Genomic DNA, 16,903 nt, shown 5'->3' with positions numbered 1-16,903 from the left:
AGCGCTCCAGGACGCGTACTTTTCGCGCAACGGAGCTTTGTGAAGCGAAGCTGATTGGTTCTCCGGCGTCTGTCAACATTCCAAGCAGTCCGTAGCGGCCGCCATCTTGTCTCTCGGTAGGATCGAGAGACAAGAGGAGGCCAAAGCGAAGGGGCAAATGACCATAAGGGGGAATAGTAGATCCTCGCTGACCCCCTAGGTTTGATGTGGAGGTTTTAAAAGGGCCCCGCGGGGCAAAAAAAAAAAATAATAATAATAATCGAACGGCTGAATGGATTTGCACGAAACTTGGCAAAATTGTAGGGACCGGTAGCCCGATGTGCCTTTGCTAGGTCTCAATATATGTGCTTCAGTGGATTTTGAGAAATTAACGTTCAAAAAAAGATATATATCTGTAACAGCGCACCGCTTCGCGTACTTTTCGCGTTACGGAGCTTTGCGAAGCGAAGCTGATTGGCTCTCCGGTGTCTGTAAACATTCCAAACAGTACGTAGCGGCCGCCATCTTGTCTCTCGGTAGGATCGAGAGACAAGAGGAGGCCAAAGCGAAGGGGCAAATGACCATAAGGGGGCATAGTAGATCCTCGCTGACCCCCTAGGTTTGATGTGGAGGTTTTAAAAGGGCCCCGCGGGGCAAAAAAAAATAATAATAATAATAATAAGTGAACGGCTGAATGGATTTGCACGAAACTTGGTAAAATATTAGGGACTGGTAGCCCGATGTGCCTTTGCTAGGTCTCAATATATGTGCTTCAGTGCATTTTGAGAAATTAACGTTCAAAAACAAGATATATATCTGTAACAGCGCTCCGCTTCGCGGAGATAAAATTATATCTGTATTACCTAGCTGTTGCTAACACCAGTTAGCGACGGCTAGTAGGAGATAGCGACCATCTTGGGCCCCACTTTGCATGTGAGTGATATTTATCACTAATGACATGCAAAGTGGGCATGCCAAGATGTGAGCGACTGGAAACAGTCGCTAACATCGCTATCTCCTATTATCAACTTTTGGAAATATTCGAGATAAGCGCGAATATCTCCAAAAAGTAACAGCTGCCCTGAGCAGTTCTTAGCCATGTTATCCAATGGGAGGTGGATAACATGGCTAAGAGCATTAGCTCGGTAATGCATGAATATCGCTGAGTTTTCAGCGATATTAATGCATTGCGGTCGTTTTTTTATCGTATTTGCGATAAACCTTGATAATAGCAAGGTTTATCTGCGATAATTTCTGACGGTAAAAAAATCTTTGCAATGCATCGTTAGGGATAAATATCGCTTAACTTTGGTAATATGCCCCAACGTCTGTTAACGTTCGATTCGAAGGAAATCAGGAAGTGTTGAAAAACATTGTCTGCGCCATCTTGTCTTTTTTCAAATGCCACACTTTTGTCGTGCACGGCAGCCATTTTAGATGCCTTGACCAGACCCACTCTGTGCACGCTGTCCATCCTTAGCATGGCTCCCCACCCTCGCAAGCATCTCACCCAGGCAGTGGTCACCCCCGCTCTCTGTCTTATGCATGAGTAATAAACCTCCCCCCATCTGCGCTGCTCTTCCCTGAGAATCACACCCTGTGCCCACCCGACACCTCCCTTTCGCCCTATTCACTACCGCACCCTCTGACACTTCTTTTCCTCTGTGTCCGATTGTCCAGGCCGGTCCTAGGCTATCAGCTAGCCCTGCAGATGTAGTTTATGGCCACAGCTGTAAAGAATCACCCCTCTTCAAAGGAGTTATAGTAGATCAAGGCCCACACTCGATGAGATCCGTCACAGCAGAAGCGTTGCTATTATCTGAAAACCATCCTGTATTGTGATTGGGGAGGGGACCGAGCGTGAAGCGGAAGATTCCAGGGATGACTCTTTGTACATGAAAGTTTTTACAATTATGTGTCACATTAAAAATATATAGCACTCCGACAAAGTAGTAAGATTATAAAACTTTAATAATTTATAAATATATACAAGAAAACAAAAATAGTAATAACATATAAACATTTTTAGGGAAAAACAACGAAGTAGCGGTCGGCTGTGCGAATAGTCCCAACGCAGCACAACGTCCAGATTTCCGGCGTGGGGCGTCGCGGGGGGTGGGTCATCAGTAGCAAACTTGTTGTGCGAATAGTTCCAAGGCAGCAGAACGCGCCGAAATCTAGATGACACGAAAGTGATGTCTAGTAAGTTGCCACCCAGCAAATAACGGCGTGGGCCGTCGCGGGGGGTGGGTCATCAGTAGCAAACTGTTGTGCGAATAGTTCCAAGGCAGCAGAACGATGGCACCAAGGTGATGTCCAGTAAGTTGCCGCACTGGTTTTGGTATCCTACAATGCTGCTCCGAATAACGGCGTGGGGCGCCCCGGGGGAGGCGGCGTGAACGGGCCTCTCCAGGTGGAGTGTCATCTGTTGTAGTGGGGCGCCCCTTTACCGTTTCAGTTGCCATTCCGTCCGTTTTTGGTCCACTGTGTCAAAAGCCGCAATTCAGCTGAGTTGCGCCCACTCTTGTGGTGCAGCGATAGGTGGCTGTCACAGGACTCTCAAAATGGCGGCAGGCTCTTTCCTTTTTGGGCCTGGTCCACTGAAATGGCCCTGGGACACCTTGGAAATCGGACGCTTGTCTGCTAGGTCTTGGACCCCATTCTCGAAAGCGTCCCCTCCGCCTTGAGAATTCATCAAAAGTTTTGGGGGCCCCGACTCCTGCAGGCTTCTGGTGGGGAGCGGCTGCCATGATTGCTCGCGGAATGACCACGACGGAGCTACGAGATGGTGGTGCTCTCATGCTGACGCCAGTTTAGTCTGAAACATCCAGAAACAAGGTGGGGCTTTCATCGTTTGGGAAAAAAAAAAAAGTTTTCATCCAATGAAAAGTGTTGTTTTTAGGTCATATGATCAAGCCTTCCATCATTAGGAAACCAAAAGTAAAATGAACCAATGAAAAGTTTTATAAACAAGTCACATGACCTGTTATGCGGCATAGGGTATAAAATGCGTAGAAAATACGTTGGCACGTGAGGCGGCGTCAGTAGCGGACCGATGTGCGAATAGGCCGAAGGCAATACAACGCGCCAAGATCCGGATGGCACCGAGGTGGTGTCCAGCAAGTTGCAGCACTGGTGTGGCCATCCTACAATGCTGAAAGTCGGCGTGGGGCGCCCCGTTGGCCTGTGAGTTTGCGTCAGTAGCGGACCGATGTGCGAATAGGCCGAAGGCAGCACAACGCGCCAAGATCCGGATGGCACCGAGGTGGTGTCTAGTAAGTTGCCGCACTGGTGTGGCCATCCAACAATGCTGAAAGTCGGCGTGGGGCGCCCCGTTGGCCTGTGAGATGGCGTCAGTAGCGGACCGATGTGCGAATAGGCCGAAGGCAGCACAACGCGCCAAGATCCGGATGGCACCGAGGTGGTGTCTAGTAAGTTGTCGCACTTCTGTGGCCATCCTACAATGTTGAAAGTCGGCGTGGGGCGCCCCGTTGGCCTGTGAGATGGCGTCAGTAGCGGACCGATGTGCGAATGGGGCCAAAGGCAGCGCAACAATATTTTCTGACTGACACCACAAGGCGCTGAGATGCCAAGATCCGGATGGCACCGAGGTGATGTCTAAGTTGCGGACTGATGTGCGAATGGGGCCAAAGGCAGCGTAACAATATTTTTTGTATGGAAGATACCACTAGGCGTTGAGATGCCAAGATTCGGATGGCACCGAGGTGATGTCTAGCAAGTTGCTGTACTGGTGTGGTCATCCTACAATGCTGAAACTCGGCGTGGGTCGCCCCATTAGCCTGTGAGATGGCGTCAGTAGCGGACCGATGTGCGAATAGGCCGAGGGCAGCACAACGCGCCAAGATCCGGATGTCACCGTGGTGGTTTCATAGTTGAGAGGCACTTCATCTGCAGTGGGGCGCCGAGATCCGGATGGCACCGAGGTGATGTCTAGCAAGTTGCTGTACTGGTGTGGTCATTCTACAATGCTGAAAGTCGGCGTGGGGCGCCCCATTAGCCTGTGAGATGGCGTCAGTAGCGGACTGATGTGCGAATGGGGCCAAAGGCAGCGCAACAATATTTTCTGAAGAGAAGACACCAAAAGGTGCTGAGATTCCAAGATCCGGATGGCACCGAGGTGGTGTCTAGCAAGCTATGCAGTTGAGTTGTGTGCGCACTTGCGGCGAATAGGTTGAAGGCAGCATAACAATGTTTTTTGAATAGAAGACACCACAAGGCGTTGAGATACGGTTACCACCGAGGTGATGTCTAGCAAGTTGCCGCACTGGTGTGGCCATCCTACAATACTGCTCCGAATAACGGCGTGGGGTGCCCGAAGGGGGGGGGGGAGCCGGCGTGAATGGGCCTTCCTAGGTGGAGGCTCGTCTGCTGTAGTGGGGCGCCCCTTTACCGTTTCAGTTGCCATTCAGCTGAGTTTCGGCTGCTCTTGATGCTACAGCGACAGGCGGCTGCAAGAGGACTCTCAAAATGGCGGCCTGTTCTTTGGATTTGGGCCTGGTCCACTAAAATGGCCCTGGGACACCTTAGAACTCGGACGCTCGATTTTTTTTTTCCTTTCCTGTACATGCAAAAAAAGGTAAATGCCCGGTACGTTACACGCTTCATCTGCCACGATGAACTCTCCAGAGGAACCGAAAAAAAATATAGTTGTGGTAACTATACCATGCATCGTCATATGGAGAGGTGGCACCAATTAATTATAGTGCTGCATAAAAGAGAGATTTGGAGGAGAACCCCTGACCTGCTAGTACATTCATCAAAGAAGTGGCACTGAGAGCTTCAGAGGCAAGGGAAACGGTCCCAAATATTTAGAAGAACTTTGGAAAGATTTAAATGACATGTTTAGATTGTGGCAAATTAATTTCATGTGGACAGATGAGTGTTACTCTAATAAATACAGCATATGAACATCATCATAGTCGATGGTTGGTAGAGACATTTTGACTATATCCTGGACCTGCCCGTCCTCGCCCAAAATGGCGCCGGAATAAATGGGACTTGTAACTCCTTGTTGTGTACTGGTTGCAGAACCTTGAAATCACGAGATACGTATGCAGTTTTGAAGCACATGGCGGGCGGGGACGAGAATTGATTGACTATTTCGACATCCCTATTGATATTAAGTTCTGATGTGTTATTGATTACTGTACTGTTGAAAGTTCGAAAGACGTCACCCATGGTACTTGCCCGCAAATGTATATCTAGATAATTTTATTGTAACTGGCCCTGTCGTATTTTAATTATAAAATGTACGTCCACCGATTCCGTAACTGTTAGACACCTTAGTTCTTGCAACCTAATGGCCCGCCCGTTACGTTCCTCTACAGTGTAAATGTCTATTCATCATATACGATTACAGTTTGCTCTGTGGCAGGCCCACAGGGTTATAGGCTCGTATTTGTATAATGACATTTTCACAATAAAGGTTTTTAAAAGAAAACATGGTAGTAGTATATACATTGGTAAAGTTTTTAATAATAGTGACTGTTTTGGAATCATTAAAAGGCAAGTGAAATAAAGCAGACCAATTACATGAAGGGTAAAAGGTATAATACGAAGGAACGCAGTAAAGATAAATGGTCAAGGGCTGTTGTGTTTTCTATTCCTGCAACATAAAGTGATCGATAAGAATCTCATATTCAGGCGTATCGGCGACTAAGACAGCAGGTCGACCCTCTTTTGCTCAACGGCTCCGTCATGGGACGAAGAAACGCTCTTTTTCTCGAAAAAAGAATATATTTTACTTGCAGGACAGTTGTAAAATTTCCGGGAAAGTACATTAGCCTGGAACATTATAACATATATTTAAGAAAAAATAATGTTCGGAAGTAATGAAAAGCGTAATTTTTAGGTCATATGACCAAGCCTTTCATCATTACAATAAGAAAAGTAAAATGAACCAATGAAAAGTTTTATTAACAAGTCACATGACTTGTTATGCTTACGTTACGCGCTGCGCGCCCCGGATGACTTCCGGATGCTCTAACGCGGTGCGTCATATGACGCATTACGCGACAACGCAGGTACAGAATATAGTCAAAATGTCTCCACCAACCAGCGGTCGGAACACAACCCCTTTCAGCAGGCTAAATAGTTCTGTTAAATGGCAACAGAAGGGACAGGCAACAAGAACCATCAGTCAAAGAGGGGAGGGCTAGTTCTTCTCTACCGGGTTACATTGGGGCGCTACCGGAACTGATCGAATTGGTAGTCTACAGTGTTTCTGGATGTTTCAGACTGAAGCTGGGGTTAGCATGAGAGCAGCACCATTTCGTAGCTCCGTCGTGGTCATTCCGCAACCAATCATGGCAGCCGTTCTTTATCGTTATTTTGGGCGGGGTGGGTGGCGGAGCCGAGCTGTTTTGCAGCCATCATTGTGTGGAGTTCAGTTCATCTCACTAGTTTTGTATTTGTCATGAGGGGTTGTTCCTAATGTTTCTATTTTAGCGAGGTCAAAAAGAGATCCCATTAGTGGCCTACTGATTTTGCTCGATTCCTTTTCTTTTTTTTTACACGATTTTTCGTTATCTGCAAAGACTAAACAGAGTATTGCGACTCTGTGTTTGTTTGTAAATAGAGAATGAACCAAAGAGAAGTAATTCTAAAACAGTAAATACTTGGATAACAATCAATCAAATGGAGAGAGAAGCAGACACGACGGATTACAACGGGGGCAAACGCCTGCGTTAACTACCTTTCACTATCTGCAAAGAGAGAGTACTCCTAATAGAAATGAGGGGGGGGGGCACCATTCAAAGCAGATCAGTGTGCATAAACACGAAAATGTTTTCACTTACCACGTACTTGACATTCGACAGCTTATGATATTTGCTATTAAAAAACCATTGAAATTCACTGAAAAAACCATAGGTTATAGACCATATATAGTTAGGAATTAGCATTTACAAAACCTTGAAAATTCACTGAAAAAACCATAGGTTATAGACCATATATAGTTAGGAATTAGCATTTAAAAAACCTTATTTTACTCACACAAAACCATTGAAATTCCATATATAGTTAGTTGCACTAACTATATATCGCGCACCCGCAATCCACTGCTGATCATGTCACATATTACATCATTCATGACATGGTCAGTGACATCACTGATGACATCACTGATGACATCTCAAATGACATCACTGATGACATCACTGATGACATCTCATTTGACATCATTCTTGTGCTAATACGATAAACCTCTTCAGACTCTAATATAACCTTAGATACACTCAGTGTATACAGACACTCACACACTGCCACTCATCCATGGAGTTACTCACACACCCAGTCAGTCATGCAAAGAAACAATCTCACCTCCATTTCTTCAACTATACAGTTAAACACACCTTACTTATTGAAACATATACTAACACATATTTACTCTCTTATACAATCCCTGATACAAGTTCACAATGATCGATACAACCACTCACTCATTCAGTGGCTCTCATGCACAGTTATTTATATATGCCAACTCTCACATGTACTGTGTTTTACATATGTACTTACTATGACATGTAGCATTGAGATATCCATTCACTCATCAATACACTCATGCACACAGTCAACTGCCCATGTAGCTGTTTCCACATGCACTCTTGAACTCATACACCTAGTGAATAAACTGCTCACACATCTATGCATAGAGTCACACACCTTCCAGCCACCCCCACACAAACTCAATCTCCCATAGAAATACTTGGGCAACCAATTAATAACACATATAGCCTCTCGTATAGCTAATGATCAACACATGCAGCAGTTTACAGAACAACAGACATAATGATGCACAAATTAAGACAGTTTAGTCACTAACCCATGCATTCAGTGAGACACATTTAATCACTCACTCATACAGTCAGTCACGCACCTACTAAATCCTTCATCCAGACACTTATACATCCACTCATTCTTCAATATGTAAGACATATTTTAACTTTACAGAAACATACAGTCACTGGATGTTGTCATCAGTGATGTCATCAGTGATGTCATTTGAGATGTCATCAGTGATGTCATCAGTGATGTCACTGACCATGTCATGAATGATGTAATATGTGACATGATCAGCAGTGGATTGCGGGTGCGCGATATATAGTTAGTGCAACTAACTATATATGGAATTTCAATGGTTTTGTGTGAGTAAAATAAGGTTTTTTAAATGCTAATTCCTAACTATATATGGTCTATAACCTATGGTTTTTTCAGTGAATATATATATATATATGCTGATAGAGTACAGGCAATACCTAGGGAAGCACAGAAAAGTTCCAATCCATCCTATCGAGTTACAGCTGCTAGGCTGTGCTTGTTTTTTTTTTATTTTACCTCCTTTTAAAAGTAACTAATAGAAAGTGTTAATAGAAATATTTATGTACTTGACAGATTGAATTATGTAAATACATTAAATGGGATCCATTTGAGAATGGACGTATATGTGGTAATGAAAATGAATAAACACATTTATGATGATTTAGGGACCGATTTAATATTTTCTGGACTGATTGTTCTCCTCAGGGCGACAGAGTACATTACTCCGTCGACCTGACAGAGCATGTGCTTGACAAATTTAGAAATGTCTGTCAGTCCAACGGACCTTTCTCCCCCCCAATTTTTTATTTTCATAAACATAACGCTAAAGTGGGTTTTTGTTTTTAAAAGTAAAAAAAGCCAACACCCTCTCGCAATGAGAGTCATGTCCCATGGCGAGGGGGCATTTTAGTTTTTTACTGCCCCTTATCACCTGGGCTTTTCTGATGGTGAAGGGCATAAAAAAATGGCTATATGTCCTGCTGTCTAAATTGGCGGGTGGACATACAGCCATTTCTCTAAAGGGCCCTACTCCGACTGAGAAGTTTGTCGATGCCAAACTATGGTCCACTCGCATATAATTTCAGCAGTCAGAACATTATAATGGCAGCAAGGATACTCCTTTGCTGTTGTGACAGAGTATGCTTACCACCGATATATAAATGGAGCTGTTGATTATGAAAACCCACATTACGAATTAGGATGAAACAAGTAGGATGACACAAACAAAACATGAATGGCACATGAGACAAAAGATTTCACACTAACTTTACAATGTGAGGGCATCCTGACCTCCCTTTTCCAAAACTGTGGTAACCCTCCGTCTAACTAGAGTCTACCCATAACCCCAAACCTAAGTACAACACTAACCTTAAACTTTGAAGTCACATTAGGCATAACAGTAATCTTAACATTACACTCATTCTTAGCCTCCTAACACTTGATTTAACTCAAACCCTCACCAGAACCCAGTTCTTATCCTACGTGGGAACGTAACTCTAACACAATCATCATTCTATCTATTGAAACTATAATCCAAATGCTCTCTCTAACCACAGCCTTAATGTATGATTGTGAAATTTTTATTAAATCAAAACTTTTCATTGGTATTGCATTCTGAAAGTCTTAATTTTCACAGTTTTCAGTTTATTTTCTGGGTAATGGATTTCTTTGCAAAGTTTTTTTCATTCTCATATGACGTCTTTAGTTTCAGCGAGCACCTCTCCCCCATTGACTTGCTACTCAGCTACAGTTGCTTCTAAGACCGTTCCTATTCATGCAAACATTCTTTGTTAGGGGCACATGATGTTTTGTACACAATTACACATGTTAGCTGGACACAGTCTGTATAAAATTAGGTAAACAAGCAATATGGTACTTACCCGTCACTACTATGTAAACTATAAAAACAAATTAACACACTCATTGAATGATGTCATCAGTGATGAAATGAATTATGTACTTTGAGATTTCATCATTGATGTCATAAATGATGTCATGGAACATGTCGTGAGGGGTGTAATACGTTAGGTCATAACCAGTGCATGGCGGTGGCATGAGGTATAGTTAGTTCTGCTAACAATAACTGGTCAATTTCTTTTTTTTTTTCGTTCAAAACATTATGTTGGCACTGACATATTCACCCAACTATAACATCACTAACCAATGGTTATAGTGGGGAGAGAATTTCAGTGATGCTGTTTTTAAACTCAAAAAACCATTTAAATTCACCAGTTATAGTTATATCTTGTAACTATAACTCATATCCTCATCATGCACAGTCTTGTCATCAATGATTTAATTTCAAATGTTGCAGTGATGTTACCAGTTAGGCCATACAACAGGCCATCAGTGATGTAATATGTGGGATAATTAGTTGTGCATGGCTAGGACTCCTGCGGGATTGCAGCTTATTTTTAAATAAAACAAATATTTTAGTCACAGAGGGGTTCTCTGGGGACCCTCCCACAAGACATAGGGCGAGAGGGTATTACTACCCTGCACCCAGTTTTATTTTGTATTCATTAAACTCAGGTTAAGGGACTAAGGGCCACATGCATCAACGGAAATGCCAACCGCAAACGGGCAGATTCGCAGAATCTGCCCATTTGCGACCGTTATTTTTGCATTTGGGATGCATCATCCCAAATGCACAAATGGCAATTTAAGTAATTGCTAAATTTGCGATTACTTAATTTGCGATTGCATTTAAGGAATAGTAAATTGCGATTCCTTAAATGCAATGCATTAACAACAAAAAAAGAGATTTCACAAATAGGAATCACAAATTACTGTCAATTTCATGTTGTTGGTAATTTGTGAAAACTTTGAAAAATGCACTAAAGTAAATTTCACTGAAAAAAACGAAAAGTTACATTATAGTTAGGCTCAGACTTGACTCGTACAAAACAAGTGAAATTTAGCAGTTATAGTTACCCGAGCTAACTATAATGTATGGCCGCACAATGCACTGCTTATGACCTCACATATTAGATCACTCATGACATGGTCACTGACATTACTCATGACATCAATGGTGATATCTCAAATGACATAATCCAGTGATTGTTAGTATTTTCTAAATGTTTATGAATTTTAAACATATATACTAAGGTATTTCAAAAGTACTACATATGCCAAGATATACAAATTGTTTATATCTCAAATTACATAATCTAGTGATTGTTAGAGTTTTCTAAAGGTTTATGAGTTTTAAACATATATACTAAGGTATTTCAAAAGTACGACATACGCCCAGATATACAAACTGCAGAACTGCTCCATATTCTTGTAAATATGGTGCCGCCCTGCATTTCTAAAGTGATGAAGCGTGTTGTTAGCCTTCTTGGCTTAACAACCTGCTTCACCACTTTATTATACATATGCCCTTTGTTTCCTAAAATATCACTGAAACTACTGAACGGATCTACACCAAATAAGAAAAAGCGTGATCTCTGGAACAGAATCTATCTTTCTCCCAAATTTTGTGTAATTCTGTCCAGCTGTTTGGGCTACAGGAGTGTCTAAAGACTCGAGGTCATTATCTTGAGAAACACACTTTTTTTGACTTTCGCTTTTTTCAATGCCCCAAAACTTTCCATGCACAGCTACAATCCCTGGCACACGTTTTTAGGGAACGTTTGAGAAGATTTGTCAACCAGCACAAAAGATATAGCCAAATAAGTAAAAAAACAAATAAAATTCTGTTGCCATCCAATAACCCCTACCCACCCTAAACCCTACAAATTCCCTTGCCACCCAAAAACCCATACCTGCCATAAACCCTAAAAAAAAGCCCTTATCATCCATTCCCATCCTCAAACGTAAAAAATACCTTAGCTCCCAAAAACGTATACCCACCCTAAACCCTAAAAATGTCCTTGCCATGCAAAAACCCATACCCGCCCTAAACCCTAAGAAATACCTTACCACCCAAAAACCCATAACCACCCTGAACCCTAAAAATTCCCTTGCCACCCTACACCCTAACAAATACATACAAACAAAGCAGAGGGGCGTGCGGACCCCCCATAAGCCCCGGGAGCCACCACTTCCCCATGGCTTTCAATTTACATAATGCGGGGCTGAAAGACCCCCAAACCCCAGGAACTGCCACCTCCCCGGGGCTTCATCTGTTAAAAAAAGCAGGGGCTGTGCGGACCTCCTCCATGGAGGCTTTAAATTTATACAATGCAGGGGGTGGGGAGGACTCTCCTGCAGCCCCGGCACCTCCCTTGGGCTTTAACCAAACCAATGCAGGGGGAACGTGTCTTCCTTGGAGCCCTGGGGACCACCACTTTCCCAGAGCTACATCACACAATGAAGGGGGGTGGCCTCCAAAGACCTCTAAGCAATCGGTCTGGGACTTAATAGAGGTAACAGGAGGAGTTGTTGGTCCCCAAGGATGTCTTTGTGGGCCAACTACTCCTCCTCTTACCGTCACTAAGTCCCACACTGTGGGATTGCTGAAAGGTCTTCGTGGGCCGCCTCCTTTCTCTACCACTTCGCAAACATGCCTCCTTGTGCACTACTAGTTGGGGCATGAATTCCCCTTGGCTGCTGAGGGTCCTTGGGGGTGAATAACCCCTCCAGTTACCTCCAGTAAGTCCCATGCAGCAGCATTTCTAAGAGTTCATTGGAGGCCATACCCCTTTCTCCACCACTCTGCTGATGCGCCTCCTGGTGCACTACTGGTAGGGGGATGAAGTCCTCTTGGATGATGAGGGTCCTTGGTAGCCAAGAACTCCTCCTGTTAACTTCAGTAAGTCCCACACAGTGGGAATGCTGAGAGGTCATTGGAGGGCCCGCCCCCTTTCTCAACCAATCTGCAAACATGCTTCCTGGTGCACTACTCATTGGGGGGATTAAATCCTCTTGGATGCTAAGGGGCCTTGGGTCCAAGAACTCCTCCTGCTACCTCCAGTAAGTCCCACACAGCAGGATTGCTGAGAGGTCTTCAGAGCCCATGCCCCCTTCCTCCACCACTCTGCCAACGCACCTCCTGGTGGTCCTCTCATTTTACCTCCAGTGTGTTCCACACAGTGGGATTGCTGTGAGCTGGTCGGAGGCACGACGCTTTCACCACCGCTTTGCCAATGAGACTACTGGAAGTTCACTTAAAAAAATTCAAAGGTTACAGGGACTGTGTAATTAGGAAATTGAATTTAAAACACCTTAGAAATTCACTTAAAAAACAAAGTTTACAGGAACATATAGTTAGGGAACAGAATTAAAAAGCTATAGAAATTCACTTAAAAAAGCGAAGGTTACAGGGGCATTATAGTTAGGAAATAAATGTTTTCAAACCTCAGCCATTCACACTTAAAAGACCAAAGGTTAGAGGGATGTTATAGTTAGGAAATTTAATTGAAAAAACATAGAAATTCCCTGTAAAAACCAAAGGCTACAGGGGTGGTATAGTTAGGCTCAGATTTCACTCATACGAAACCACAGAAATGCAGCAGTTATAGTAAACTGATCTAACTATAACTTACACCCCATGCAATGCACTGCTTATGCCCTCACATAGTACATCTCTCATGACATGGTCATTGACATCACTGATGATATCCCTGATGACATCACTGATGACATCAATTATGACATCATCCAGTGAGTGCAAGTGATTTTAAGAGTTTATGGGTTAAACATATATACTAACCTACTACAAAAGTTAGATTAGTATACTAGTTGTACTACGAATGAGTGATATTATCTCTAACTTCTGTGATCAGAGTAGGTGTGTAACTGAATCTGTATGTGAGTGGGTGTTTTATTTTGACCCTGGGGACTCCTTCCCCAAGGGCCGGCATTTATGCAATAGTGGAGGGGGGTTGCGCCCCCCCACCAATTTCAGCTGCAGGGACCTCGAACATTATATAGGGGGGCCAAGCAGCCCCCTCTCCGGATGGATTTTGGCCCTGAAGACCTCATCCCCTGGGGCCTGTCCTACTTGTAATAGGGTGCCCCCCAATGGGCCAATTTTGGCTCCAGGGGAACCAGCTCCGGGGGCCTGGTCTTTTTTCTGTAGGTGCCCCCAGAGCAACCACTCTCCACTGAGACCAGTTGGGGTCCTGCGAGAGCTGGCTTTGCTTTCAAAGATAGGGAGATGCTAAATATGCAGCTCCCTGTGGCTGAAAGCAATTCTGCTCCACTTCCAGCAAGCAAGAGCATTTCTCATCTCTCACTTGCTGGAAGGGTGTGCACCCAAGAATACAGCAGGAGCCATTCTTGGGGGGTGGCAGCCCCCAAGGGCATCTATGGTTCCAGGAAGGGGGCTGTACAACTCCTAAGACCTAAATTGATGTTATCATAGACCTATTTCTCATTTCTATTTTGTCTACTGCATCATTCAGTATGTCCATACTATCTGTTTTTCTATACATCAATATTATACAGGGACATCCATTTAGGTCTTAGGAGCACTCAGATACAGCACCATAAATACATTTGAAATGTAAGGTTTATACATTGTAAGATCTTTGGATCACAAATAGGCATTGTTGCCACTATATATATATATAAAATAGAAGTGATGATGTTGTGATAGATGTTATATGTTGAATATATGCAATATGATGATTTATAGATAACAAGATTTAGAAATTGAGCATGTTTTCTCTTTTTTATTATTATTTTCAGATAAGTGTGTGGCTTTTCCTGAAGAAGGCGTTGTGAATGCCGAAACGCTCGTCGACTATATAAAGATATTGCCACTTTTTAATATTGTTTTATTTTTAAATAAAACGTGATAATGTGTTTCATGTAATTGAATGTACCTTTTTATGAAAACATTCTTTTAAAAAATATGAATAAGACAATGAATTATTAAAATAGAAGTAATTTTGTATATATTGTTGTGGTTCCTTTGATTTTTCCTATGTTGCATTTATCATGCATATTGCTTGTTTTACCTTGATTGCCTAGGAGCTATTGAAAAAACCACACACTATTGCAGGGCTCGAGGGATGTTTAGAGACCAAGCCTAAGTATTATCCCCCACAGGAACTGAACTGATAAACAACAAACTTAGGGGTCTATTTTAGAAATCCAATAGTGATTCTATAATCTTGTGACCATGTCCATTGTACATGGGAACAAACACGATAGAACTAACAAACCATATCACCAAATGTGAAGCACCAGTAAGCGTAAGTCACCCCTAGTTGAGGATTCCCATCAAAAGTCTTGTATGTATCAATATTCTCATTTGGTAATCCTTATCGGGTATTGTGTCTCTTGATCATTGAGACCAGCATACCCTGATAGCCAGTTCGGGGTAGCGACCCACAATCACTCGGTACTACCACATAGTGTTGATACGATGGGAAAGTGCAGTGCAAAAAACGAATAAGTGGTGATTAAAAAAGGATAGGGAACTTAACAAAAGCCAATTTTAATAGACGTTAGCCCCTTCCCCTTTAAAAACAAGAACAGTGTAACATCGTCATCGCAGTCCACACAAATAGCTGCGAGGAGACCAACATGTTTCAGCCACAGCGGGAGGGTTCCCCAGGCTTTCGTCAGGGTCTCTGTTCTATATATATGCTACTGCTTGTGAGTGAATAAGGTGTGAAAAACTATACAAAAAAAACACACAAGTGAAAAACCAGTAAAGGATATACTATTCCTTCATCTGTATAAACTCCTCTCTTCGGCACCTGGTGACATAATATTGTCTGTAGGGGACAAACGTACAAGTGAATCACAATCAGCTATCATGATCTGTTTGAAAGAGGTACATCGTTTCTCAAATATATACAACTTTATTACTCACCCAGGGTGTCCGGGGAGTGGACCTCACCTCTTCCTGGACCTGGCTCAGGATATGTGAGACCCCGCTCTACAAGGATAGAAACCGACTTCATAAATACAAAAACCAGAGGGATCAAACGTTGATCTACTCTGGCAATGTACGAAATACGAAGTCACAAGGTCTTCTATACATGGAGATTAACTAGCATCTACCCACTGGTTCCTATTTCAACCTGTTATCCATTCCATAGTTAGCTATAGACTAAGTCAAAATTGACGTTATTGTAGCTGAGTAAGAAATCAAAACGGCAATAGACAGACTGGAAAACAGCCTAGATACAAATCTGTTGGATTGAGAGCGGTGGAGCTGTGTTCCTACCTGTCCGTCGTTGTCTCCGAGTGTGACTGAGTCAGGGGGAGGCACCGAATGGGCTTCGTTCCTCGCATTTCACTAATCTGGTGTGAAAAAACCAACCAATCGGAGCCTGCGGGGGAGGGGCTGTGCCGAAAGGCTGGGGTGACTATCATTGTCAAGCGCATTATCTCTCATCAAAACGCTGATGTCTGGGATTTATAAATGACAGAGGGAGGCAGGTATGTGTCTCAGTCTGCCTTCGGTTTGTTACGGGACTTTCACGCGTAATCTCGCGAGGCTACCCAGTGTGGGACTACAGAATGATGTCGCGCCTGAGTCTTGTGTAGTTTGCTGTTAGAGCTTCCGCTATGGGTAGCGATAATGTACGCTCACAGGTGAAGAACTACGAAAAGACAACGCCCGGTCGTTGTATGTAGTCCAGAAGGAACGCCTATTCTTTCTAAGGCGAAAACGCGAGCTGGTAAAAAATGGACTACCAAATGACGTCATATCGTTTCGATCTGTAGTTCATGTAGGGATGCAGCCATAACGGTATTTCCCTGCATGACCTCTCAGAATGTATAGATCACTCCTCAAATTAGGTGCAACACCACATTAAAGGGCATTTAATGGCGGGACAATCAAGGGTGAAATTACAAAATAATGGGCATTGCTCGTGTGTGATTTAATCGTCAAGCCCCTATTGAGATTGACGATGTAGTACACTCATCTGTCAGAACCCCCATAGTGTCTACAGCCGCTAGATTGTGTGGTTCAAATTGATCCCTAAGCATCTATAGGGCATATACGAAGCATAATATAAGTGACTACCCATATTGTTATATCTCTTCTTCCAGTCATATATATAGGGATATAGTCACCACGATTGATTGGCCAGCAAAGTACATCTCAAATGAAGGTCACAACACTCTCGCTTTCCTTCATGTGTGTTTAAGACAGATTGAGCCAAGGTATGTC

This window comes from Lissotriton helveticus, chromosome 2_1 (genome assembly GCF_964261635.1).
Source record: "Lissotriton helveticus chromosome 2_1, aLisHel1.1, whole genome shotgun sequence".
Lineage (NCBI taxonomy): Eukaryota > Metazoa > Chordata > Amphibia > Caudata > Salamandridae > Lissotriton > Lissotriton helveticus.
This window is presented reverse-complemented; position numbering follows the sequence as displayed.